At 45.9% G+C, this 12,511-nt stretch overlaps 1 non-coding gene across 1 annotated transcript; it reads left to right on the forward strand.

Annotated features, from left to right (window-relative positions):
* The first annotated feature begins 8,599 nt into the window (after window positions 1-8,599).
* trnad-guc (transfer RNA aspartic acid (anticodon GUC)) lies at window positions 8,600-8,671 on the forward strand. The gene has a single exon. It is a non-coding gene; the product is annotated as a tRNA-Asp (tRNA).
* Window positions 8,672-12,511: the final 3,840 nt, after the last annotated feature.

Genomic DNA, 12,511 nt, shown 5'->3' on the forward strand with positions numbered 1-12,511 from the left:
AAGCCAGGCTTGAACCGGCGACCTTCTGATCAATATTAAGTAATTATTTGCAGTTAAATACAGTTCAATTCAGTTTAATAGTCAACCGGTTTCAATATTAGTTAGGCATCATTAATCCAGGATATGTGTGACTCTGAGATTTATGGTGAAAGATGGATGGGCAGATGGACGAAAGAACGAAATAACGAGGTTAGATTTTCACAAAGAGCAGTCCCCAGCATTTTTGTCAGAATTAACATGAAATAGATCCCCCCCCCCACCAATCAGAGGCACAGTATACAGAATACCCAGAGATATCCCCCAGTTAGGGACTAATGTGGACTGGTGTCGAACCAGTGGTCCCCCAGCTATGCTGGGACTGAGGCTGAATCACAGGTGTTGGGGGGGGGGGTAGGTGGGGGAGGCTGTTATCCAACCTTTCCAGGCAGATGGAGGACTTGACCCTCGAGCGGCCCAGGGATTTCCTGATGTGTTCAATCTGGTGTCGGGAGCCATGAAAAATCACACGGGGAATATAAGAGTCAGAAAAAAGGCACAGCATGGTACACATCCAAGCCCTGATAAGAGCCATGCTGTTGTACCTTTAAACAGAATTTGTCAATATCTGAGAGCCAACAAAAGAAAACGACAACACAGATGTAGATCCTTCCGAAGCAATTTTCTTATGACAGCATTCTTAAGAGCCCACTTAATCACCCTCTTTGGTTGTTCTTGGCAACCATCCCATCAGCTGAAATAGGTTCACTCTAAATTCTTTCAGGCTTACCTCTCTTTTGTAGTAGTCCGCGTTCTGTTCTGTAAAGAAGGAAGAAACAAAACCGTCTCTAAACATGATATAAGCCACATGTTTATGGGAGTTTTACTTGCGCAAAAATGTTCTGAGGGCACAAGGTTCATTGGTTCAGAGAGATAACCAATCAGACTGTAGAAGTGGTGGATACAGGCAACTAGAGGAGGGGGGGGGGTCAACCAATCAGATGTCTTGTTCCTGCCTCCTCTAGTTCCTTAGACCCACCTCCTCTACAATCTAATTGGTTATCTCTCTGAACCAATCATTTTTCCTTCTGCCCTCAGAACATTTTTGTGAGGGTAAAACTCCCACGAGCGAATCACATGCAAGGAATCAGACAGTAGGAATTCTGCTCACACTCAGCTCCTGGCTTTACTAAGCAGACATCCAGTCTAGAAACCATGAATAATATAGCACTATTACGAGTATGTATTGTGGGACTGCTGACGTACTTACGTTAGCATGGAAAACGAGAGCAGGAAGTGAGGAAGAAGTGAGACAGAAAGATGAGCACAACGAAGTGCTGTCACACTCACACACGAGCTTCCCTCGGATGCCCTCCCACCAAAAACACTGATTATCACTTCACTTCCTTGGGTAATTTGGGGGCCCAAGGCAACAGCCTATTCTGCCTATAGCTGCCATATATATATAGATATTAATATACATATTTTTTCTTCATGACTTTGATCTTATCTAGGCCCCGAGCGGCTCTCTTGTTTGCCCGGATCCGGTCCTGTGACTGACAGAGGCGATAAACAGCAGGTACTGGCATTACGGAAAAAATGTATATGCTTAATAAAAAGCTCAGACCAGCTGGACTCGGGAGTTGTGCCGGTTCCTTCGCTCAGGGCCTTGTTCTTGAACGCTGAATGTTCCCGGCTGCAGAAAATCAGAGGGTGAGAAATCCTTAGCTGAACTTCAGATGAAGAGTGAGCTCGTTTCTCTCAAGCAGACTGACGCCGGTCTAACGCTGCATTAATACCCCTTAGCACTACTGGTCACATTTCCCATGATGCCACTGGGTACAGCCCATGGCGACACTGCCCAGTAGGGGACAGTGTGACAGCTTTCCAAAAGGACCATTCGGTCCTGGAGGGCCAGTCGGTGACACAGTATCCATGATCAGGACTGGGGTACCCTGCTTTACAGAATAAACTAACCAAATGTCGATACTGAATGCAATCTGATTTAACATGGTTTCCTTAAATCCCAATTAAAGTGCTTCAGATCAGCTCAGGACTTAACAGCAGAGAGACTATTTGGCAAATTATTACGCTGCTATTTGCAATTACATCCATTATCTCTCCGCTAACATGCAGCATTAAGCCTGAGCCGCAGGAATAGAGGTCAGATAATGGATCCGGTATTCCGGAGGTGGGATCCTCTTCCAGCTCGTTTAAAAGGCCCAACAAGTGGGGGGGTGGTGGGGGGGGAGACGCAAACACAGCATGTCTGCATTTTAGCTTCAGGCCGTCTCCCAGTCCCTTCGCACTCCTCTCTCCCAGATCCAAGCATCACCAGTCTTAGCGATGCGTCTCGTGTTTCTCGGGCAAAGAGAAAGGAGGCAGGAAGCGGCCATTTTGTCATTTGCTGGTTTTAATCCCCCCCCCCCCCCCCAGCTTCCCCCGTCCACCTGGCCGTACCAGAGTGCAGAGCGTCCCTGCCTTTTAAACACGAGCAGCACCTGACTGGGGGGCCCTACGCTGCGTGGTTTTTGGCTCAACTGTGTTTCCGTCTAATTGGCGTCAAAACGGTGGGTTTCATCAATGAAGGTGGTGTGTGGCTGAGCGGGTTGGCAGTCGCCGCCTATGACTGGAAGGTTGCCGGTTTAAATCCCACAGTCAGCAGAGTGACATCACCACTGGACCCCTGAGAGAAGTCCCTAAACCCCCAACTGCTCTAGTCTCAATAAAAGGTACATCTGCAAAATAAGCTGAATTTAGGATGTGATCCGCAGCTGCGTGGCTGCCATTCCCACCTCCTGATGCCGCCCCGGATGGGGATAATGGCCCACATAAACGCTGATGCTTATTAGCCCTGAGAGATGCTGCGCACCCAGCAGAAAGGGGCCCTAGTGACGGCCGGGATTAAGCCAGATACACACCACACTCTGCTCCTGTCCCACACTTTCATTCTCCACTCTCCTGTGTTATTCATGAACTCCAAATTACACTCAGCGAGGGTGCAGTTGCTCATTCCCGCAGCCTGCTGTCCTGTCTGTCTTCTGAAAGCTCTCGTCCCACAGAACATAGGCTTCTTCCCAGCTAAGTAAATATTTCATGATCACACTGAAGCAGTAGTGGGTTATCAGGCCTGAAGTGATATATTCCTCCCCCACAAAGTATGCATGGAGACACTCTGTGTGTCTTACTTAACGAAGATAAAACTCCCCCCCCCCCCCCCCCCCCCCGTGAATTTTGCTGAGCTCAATGCTCTGGAGATGACGGAGATCGAAAATTATACCGGAAATGTTCCATATGTCCTTACAGATGTTTCCTTTGCCTTCCTTCATTGAACAAACCCGTTGTCGTGGGAGAGAACTGCACAACCCCCCAGCTCTCTGTGGGGGAATGGGACCCTGCCTATGCCTTCCTGCCAATCCTGCCAAGTTTCCCCTGTAAGTTGAAGGATCTCCTAACAGGCCTGCATGTAGATTAATGTCATACCCAGGACAAAGCAATTGCAGGTTAAGGCCCTTGCTGAAAGGCCCAACGGAGTAGAATCACTCTGGGCATTCACAGGATTTGAACCAACAACCTTCCACTTGCTTGCACAGATCCCTAGGCCCAGAGCCACCACTCTGCCCCACAACCTCAAAAAAATCCTAGAATCGCCCCCAGCCTGAGGCGATATTCGAGCTGCCAAGGTGCATTGAGTTCAGGTTTACCCAGTGTGTGCTTTACTCTAATCACAGCATACTGGGTTTTCGCCGGGGCAGATGTAGGGAGTCAGGGGTTTCGGGGGAGGTGCTTACTGGCGGTCTGTTGACGAGCCAGTAGGCCTGTTCCTGACATTCCAGCACGATGCGGTCCGCCTTGCGCCTCTGTTTGGCTGCCCTGGTAGGAGCAGAGCAGTCGATGGAGAGTCAGAAAGCATACTGGGTAATTAGCATATAGCGGTAATCACTGAACTGCAAGGTAGGGTTTTCATTTTTCTGTTTCCTTTTTCACTTAGAAATGGATTTCCGACTCTAGTGTTTAGGCTGAGGTCTGATTTAACAGATAGGAGGGAAATTATGACCACACACCATGTTACTTTTTAATTTAGGTAACATCATCATCCTCTTAATACGAGATTTATTCATCCATTCTCATCTGTCCCCTTGTGTGCATTTATGAAATTGATTTCATAGCTCGATGCGACAGTATTCCCGGGCTGGGGTGGGGTTTACCTGAGCTGCTCCTTCGCCTGCATCACCACGAAGTCCCAGGTGTGGTTGATCCGTTTGTGCAACATGTTGTAGCTGTCCTGCGGAGACGATGTTTAAATGCGACATTGCCAGGTCGCACGGCTGGCTGCGTTGCTGCATGGGTTCACGTTATGACTCACAGGCCGAACCCCTCCCAGGATATCAGCTGGCAGTGTCGGATTCACAAACCCTCTTACTGATGAGAACCTAAAATGCGTTGACCCTGACGCAACATGGCGGCAAGTTGGTGGATGTCTATGTGCGATCCTACTATGTGCATAATTGGTGGGAGGTTTTCTTACACAAAAATGTTCTGAGGGCAGAAGGAAAATGATTGGTTCGGATAGATAACCAATCAGATTGCAGAGGAGGCAGGACCAAGACATCTGATTGGTTGCTCCTGCCTCCTCTAGTTGCTCGGATCCACCTCATGTACAATCTAATTGGTTATCTCTCTGAACCAATCATTTTTCCTTCTACCCTCATAATATTTTGTGTAAGTAAAACTCCCATGAGCATTCAGCTATCACATGATCTCATCAAGCAATGCTTCAGACCAGCGAATAAGAATAGCATTGAAATGTACATAAATAAAAATTTTCTCTTACCTTTTCATAGTCTATCAGCTGCCCTTGCTTTCTGATATTCTTCTTAGTCAAATAAATCGCTTTAGAAGAGCAAAAGAAAGACATGGCAAGAAACTGTGTTTTTCTATTATTCTAGTAAAGGGAAGTAATGATGTAATAGGCGAGCACATGATTAATAATTGGTAATCACCGTAATCTAGCTCGGAGGCTGGCCACTGCTGAGAGCTCCAGAAGTACGGAGTCTAGCAAAAAGGAGATGCTGTCATTTGAAACTATTCAGAAGCAGCGTGACAAAGGTGCTTTGTGATTTAACATGTCAGGGACAAGGCGGGTGGAAGGCATTTTGCTACTTTAACTGGCATTGGTTCTCATACATCAGTGTTTCCCAATCCGGTCCTCGGCGACACACAGATGATCCACGTTTTTGCTCCCTCCCAGCTCCCTACCAGACAGTCTACGTTTTTGCACCCTCTCAGCTCTGGAGCCCGGACCAGATTGAGAAATACTGTCCTACACGGTAATTCCGCAGTCTCTCCAACGAATAGTTTCGATATGCGTGCCCCCCCACATGGCCACCACCCTCTCGCGCTGCCCTCCATCTGAAGAAACCGTGGTTTTAGGTTACCTGGAAGCGATACGGCGTCTCGTCGGGCCCCAGGACGAGCGTCCTGGGGTCCTTTAGGGGGTAAATGTAGCCGTGCTTCACGATCAGATTCCCCACATGAAGTGCCTCTGAAAACACACAAAGTGGTCACTCATTTCCACGTAAACTACTCAAAGCTCAAACAAATCCACTACTCGTAGCCCAGATTTAGGCATAGTAATTCTCTAAATTTTTGTCAGTGGAATACAGTAGAACACACGATAACTAGAAACTGAGTAGGCATATTATATTTTATTTTACGGTATAGCAAGTAACTGGAAAAAACGTTGACATGGTGCACAGAATAAGCCGCGGGGATGGTGCATTCCTCATCGGAACTATAATTAATTACGAGTAATTGGGACTTTCCACTTTCCGGCTGCCTCCGCGGCCATTGGCAGTCAGGCGCTCCCGGGGGTTTCAGACCGGCGCAGCAACAGCGCTGCTAGGGGGAAGCCTAGTGTTTACAGGGAGGGGTAACTGCTTACCGGGGCAACAGGTTTTTTGCCCATTCAAGTCTGTTAATGCATCTGCCATCTACTGCCTAAAAGTCCCCTCCTTTCCATTCCGACTTCTTTTCCAATCTGGGCTGTAAATCAGGGAAATCTGCTCCCTTGCTATTTAAAACCTCATCTGCATCGCCCGGGAATTCAGGACAACAGTGTCTTGCAGAAGTGCATAATGAGGGAGACGGATAGCGATATTTCTCCAGGCATGACTGACTGCCTCTGGCTATCAGCGAAGTTTGCATCGGGACTATCAAACCGTACAGCTCAGCATGCGTAGCGGCGCGACTCGGGACTGGCCTACAGATTATTTGTACTAATAGCCTCTCAGCAGAAAGATAAATAATTCAGCAGATAAATTGACGCCAGGGGAAGAAAATCCCAAAAGCTTCAGGCGAATGGGGTGTCTATGTTATGGACAAGCTCAATTCTGACATTTATTAATTCACAGGCTCAGCAATATCAATGGAACAGAACATGCTTCTGTCAGACACGTGAATTGCATATGCTTACACATAAATGCAGCTAGGCTAATCTGTTGTATGGATGACAAATTCTATTACTTCATTTGTATTTATTATTCAAAAGACTCGTTTATTTCTGTTATTTTATTACAAAAAAAAAAAAACCTGATGACGTCTTTCGCCAGCAGGGGCGCCATCGTCGTCACGAAGGGAAAAAAACAATCGATTAACCTCACATAAGAGCACCAGGTAACGCTTCCCTACATACTTCTCGGCCCTACCTTCTTCCATGATGGAGTACTTCTGAATTAGCCACTCCACGATATCATTTCCTGGGAAGGCATAGCGAGGAAGGCATCTAGTTAGAGTCGAGAAATGCATTAAGCCGTCATAAATCAAAAACGCTGAACTCGATAAATAAATTACATAAATAAATATGAGCGCAAGGAGATCGATGACAGTCTTAATGCACAGGATTCCCGAAGACCGCCGATGTATGGGCTTTCCTGTGAAGGGCTTAAATGACCATTAGGACCCGGCCCCCGGGACACTGCACGGCCGGGTGTAAGACAACCCGGGCGGCATGAAAAATTATTTTTAAAAAGTAAAATATGTATCGTGCACCTGTCATCGCATGTGGAATCACTGTGATTAACAGTCTTTGATTCTTCATCTTTATCCCCATGTCGGGATCTTGCATCGCCACAATGACTTGTTCAATCTGGGATAAGAAGAATAGTCAAAATCGTGAAATCAAGGTGACGACAGACATAGTGAAAACGTTCAACCTAGTAATATAATAATTGCTTAATGTGTGATTTGATATGTAATCGTTATATTCATCATTAAATCACCGGAGAGACACACTCATATATTTAGGCATATATATAAGTAAACTACAAGGTTTTTCCTCTGACTATCTTAACTGCACGTCAAAGACGTTATCGGATATTCCCGACTACAGACTTTCGGTTTGATCATTTATTCGCGTTATTAATTCGGCTCCTGATTACATTAAACTAAACATGCTCAGATTGTTACAACCTTTGCTTGTCGGTTATTTTTGGGATCTTTCTGGATGGGCTCAAGGCGGGGTCTGTAAGCACAAGCAAACTGCCAGCACTTTTGTTTTACATGAAAATAGTTTGATGTCGGCCTATTGCGTTATTGTCTGGCTATAATTTGGAGGCAATATTAAACAATAGGCCCATATATTGTAAATATACATGTTGTGTTGTTTTGTTGTTATCACAAACGTATAGCCTGATCATAAATTTCATGGATACCTGGATGTTGTATGTTCCATTATATTTATGAATGAATGATTTATGTGAAGTCTGGCTTAGATTCGAGAATTAATCATATAGATTAAAAAAAGTTTTCATTTAAAACTTATCTCATATAATAAAATCCTCGTCCGAACGAACATATGTCAGAATGAAAAAACATTTAAATTATTTTTGTGATGCATCAGTATCAATAGCTACAACGTCATAACAGATATAGATATAATGCGGTTCATACTTTTGAAGTTGATGCGTATCTCCCGAAAAAAATCAACTCCAGAAGAGTCCGCGTCTGTAAATGCCTGAACTTCGGAATCGATCCTACCTTTGTTAGGCGCGGCATCTGTGTCTTGCAGCTGTTCCCTTGGATAAAGATGTTAATTGTCATGCTTACAGCATCTCGATCTCCGGCGTTTGTGAAGTTGGGATTGATGCTGTCCTGTGTTTTTTTTTTCCTTCCACACTTAAGCTCTGCTTGTTACTGCCCCATAGCGGAGCGCAAGTGAAACGGACTACCGGAGATTTGCACTGTTTTTCTGTTAGTGTGTATAATCAAAATATGACTCAGTTTGGCCAGTTAGAAAAATATGATAATAGAAAAGTATTCTTTTCCTCTCACTTTTTTTTCTTGATTTAATTACCGACTTCACGTACTTACACTGTGTCCCGTTGCACGATGTAATATTGCGAAACTATGATTTTGTGGCAGTGTTTTGTAAAGGAATTTTCCGTTTAATCATCGTCTTAGTATAAAGCTATATGGTTGTTCTGGTATCAGTGGACGTACATTATGTATTTTTTCTTCTCTTGAGCACCATGGTCATGACATGAAGCTCAGTCATTGATTACTCGCAAATGTTAGTAGTCATCCGCTGTTTATCTTGAAGATGTAAAAGTAGTGCGCGTACATCTCCTCGTTAGTATAGTGGTGAGTATCCCCGCCTGTCACGCGGGAGACCGGGGTTCGATTCCCCGACGGGGAGAGTCTGCATCTTTTTGCCTCGGTCTCAAAAGGCACCAAGCTAGAACCGGCCCCGTGTTAGTGGAAACGGGGCTTGTGACTTGTACTCATGCATAATATTCTGCGGGTCGCTCAGCAGCGCAGCATATGAAACTAGACTCGGATTGTAAGTGTGTGGTTTTGATAATTGATGTATGGATGGATGGATCCTTAATAAGAGATATAAACAATAAGGTCCAGTCGCCAACTAATCATGTAAAATACGTCATAAACTCATGGTTGTTAAACCCAGAATAAAAATGAAGACGTATAACTAGGAAAGTCAACTTGCACATTTCAATTTTGGTTCGATATAATCACGTTGTCCTTAACCCTCCAGTGCAGGAGGGGACGGTAATGTGCATCGAATGTTTCCGAACCTGTGTGTGATACAACCGAGGAAGAGCCGATGACTTCGGGGGAGGAGGGGCAGGCGACTCGGAAGAAAAAGCAGCAGAACCCAATGCAGCCTGTAGCCCATTCAAAGGCCTACTGTTGGACCTCTGCTTATTTTGCAATACGTCTTTAGTACGGACTGAAAAATGTCCGATTTCGATGAGTTTGAGAAGCAGTTAAGCGAAAATCGGCAAGGTAAGTTTGGCTTTGAAGATCGGTGTATGCTCCCTGTTTTAGGGTAATAAAGTGGCCGGCGTGTCCTAGCGCCGAGGATGGTGCGGAGGGCACTTCTGCTGGTTCCGAAAAGAAAAGCGCGGCTGGGAAATCGGTGCCTTTTATCCGAGCGCTCGCCGATTCTGAAACCTGCCCGATTCTTCTTCTCCCAGCTGCCGCAGGATCCCCGAAAACTGACCGCTTTGGTAAATCAGTGACATTCTTTGCTTGGCATTGTTATAGAGATCGCTAGGCCTGCATCCATCAGTGCCCGGCGTACATAACATGGACATTTCAATGAAACGTTATTGGGGTGCACTCGATGTGAAAGCCTGCGGTTTTATTTATTTAATTATTTACCATTATACACTTGGATCATAAATTGTGACCCGCGTATTTTCATTCGCAGTAACACACTATGCATGGATGTTTGTTGCAAGCGTTATATTTTCAAGATCACGTTTAAAGTTTTATGCAAATAAAAACGACCGCGACCACTTGATTTAAAGTCCGCACTTAATAACAGTGTTAGTTACTTGGTTTTTAAATACTACGACGAGTTTTCTATATAATGATATGATTTTGTCTCTTTCCGATGCACAATAGCCTTTCCCTTGGGTCCGAAATGCTGGCCCTGTCATCCGTACAGAATAAGTCTTTCTCACACGATCGCCGTTTCTTCATGATGTATAGACTCTAAAAATCAGCCGCGTTCCCTGGAATCATAACAACTGCTTTTAGGTCGTTATTGCAAAGTCTTGCACCTGTATCTACCTTTACAGCGGATAGCAGTAACTAACAATGATGTACAGTTATATAACAATACACATATAACTTCATTAAAGTGCAGAGAATCCAGTAAACTGAATAAACTTAAGCCATACTAACGCAACTGAAATATACAACATGCGTTACAACGGAGTCGAAAGTAGGATTGATTTATGTACCTATCAAATGGCAATCTTGTCATATCAGCTCCTTATCACTAAATCACTAAAATGTCATTCGAAACGACCTGATTCGGCTAGACGAGCACTAAGTGCCGCCGTGTTTGATAAACTAGCAGTTCCAGTCATTCATATCTGCGCTCTGACTATGCCTGCGATTGCGGTAATTGGTTATTACCGATTTACGTAAGATGCATTGGCCGCTCCGTGTCTGTACTTTTGCAGCGGTGCATTACCGTAACGCTGTTATAACTGATGCATGAAGCTGATTCCTCGAGCAGCACCTGCGTTTAAATGCTTCACTGAAAACTGCACCTTCAGGGATTTATTTAAGCTTCTATATGAAGGACCTGCTGGGATAGAAAGGTGATATTTTATTGCTAGTTTAATAAAGTGCTGTCTGTCAGATTGAAACGATATTAATTACCCATCCATCGTCCAACCAGTTATCTTAGTCAGGCTCCCCTGGAGCCTATTCCAGGCAAATTCCCCATACAGAGAGCAGAGGCAAAATTCAGGCCTCCAGACTCGGAGGCGTGAGGCAACTGTACTCACCACTGTGCTCCTATATCATTAATTAGTCTGGTTATGTTTTTATTGTTTCACAACAGACTGACATTCAAGGGGATGTCCTTGTGCCCTTGAAATTATTAGCCATTGAGAGATGGGTGTGTTTGTTTCAGGAGGGTGTGATTGAATATGTGAATTGAATGGAGGTGCTTCATTCTGGTGAGGAAACTGGGGAGTTAGACCCCGTACCACATCTTGGTCTCCGTAAGTGACTTTTAAGGCATAGCGCTGGGTCAGTCAGCATCCAGCACCCCAGGGAAGTTGGTAATATGATTACTCTGTGACTCATGGGCTTCAAACCCACAACCATCCGGACACACATTCATAATCCCTCTGAGTTACACATCTTGGATTTATCGAAATGGATGGTAGGGGGGCAGTCATGTCGCTCCGCCCACCGTCTCACTGGTACCACGGTGTCGTCCCCCAGAGCGGGAGAAGGAGCGACACAAGAAGCGTAGCCGCAGCCGGTCTCTGAGCCGTGGCGAGAAGCACCGCCGCTGGAGCAAGGACTCCAGGGGGCGGAGTCACGAGAAGCGCAGCAGCAGCCGCGACCGCAAGGGTCGTGACCGACGGAGCAGCTCACGCGAGCACAAGAAGCACAGGTACCCCCCCTCACGGTCCCGGTTACAGGCACTGAAGCTGATATCTAGCATGGTTTGAGGCCTCTTAACAAGTTTCTTTCACAATCAACCAATTGGTTTCTTCGTGGTGGGAAGGGGGACTGTACCCATATTAAATTTTAACTGGCGTTTATAAGTAGCCCCCGCCATAGCGATGGGACCTCAAAGCCAGCCTAAAAAGTGGCGCATGGTCACACCCTCATGACCTTAAACTGCCTGCGATCCAAAGTTAAATGTAAACATTCTGCCATCTGTTTGTTTTTGCCAGATTCTGAGTGTTTACACTGTATTGTTTGGGGAAAACAACCTTCTGTTTTGTGTTTGGGCAGCTACTCTCCTCGGAGAAGCCGTAAGAAAAGGACATACAAGTACTGGGATGTTCCCCCTCCGGGATTCGAGCACATCACCCCCATGCAGTACAAGGCAATGCAAGGTTTGGATGCGACGCTTCCATGTGTGCTAGTTCAGTATTGCAAGGTTATGGTATATTGGTTGCAATGAAAGCATTTATTCTGGAGTGCCCTCCTCCCCCCTGCTGGTCAAAGAGGGAATAACACTTGGGATGATTTCAGACAGTGTGAAGAGAGCTTAAACCTAGGGGTTAGAAGCAAATGAAGGCGACGATCCGGATGTTCTGGCCGTCCCTGGTTGGGGTCTTGAAGCCCTTTCTCCTCCCCACAGCTGCAGGGCAGATCCCCACGATAGCTTTACTGGCAACATCCACCACCAGCGGCGTGGCAGTGACGCCCACCCAGGTGCCGATGGTCGGCAGCCAGATGACCCGGCAGGCCAGGCGGCTTTATGTCGGCAACATCCCCTTCGGCCTGACGGAGGTGAGTCCAGGCAAAGTCCCGCGTTGCCTTCTGTCATGCATACTGGTGTCATGTGTAGCTCAAGTGAGTTAGGACACTGAGCCGGTCACAAGAAGGTTGTTGGTTCAAATCCCTTGGGCAGCAGAGTGATTTCACCATTGGGCCCCCGAGCGCAGCCCTTAAGCACTATTTGCTCTAGGAACTGTCTGGTCCTGCTTCTTCAATGAAATGTATGTTGCTTTGGATGAAAGTGTCCGCAAAA

Source organism: Brienomyrus brachyistius, unplaced genomic scaffold (genome assembly GCF_023856365.1).
Source record: "Brienomyrus brachyistius isolate T26 unplaced genomic scaffold, BBRACH_0.4 scaffold232, whole genome shotgun sequence".
NCBI classification, from domain to species: Eukaryota; Metazoa; Chordata; class Actinopteri; order Osteoglossiformes; family Mormyridae; genus Brienomyrus; species Brienomyrus brachyistius.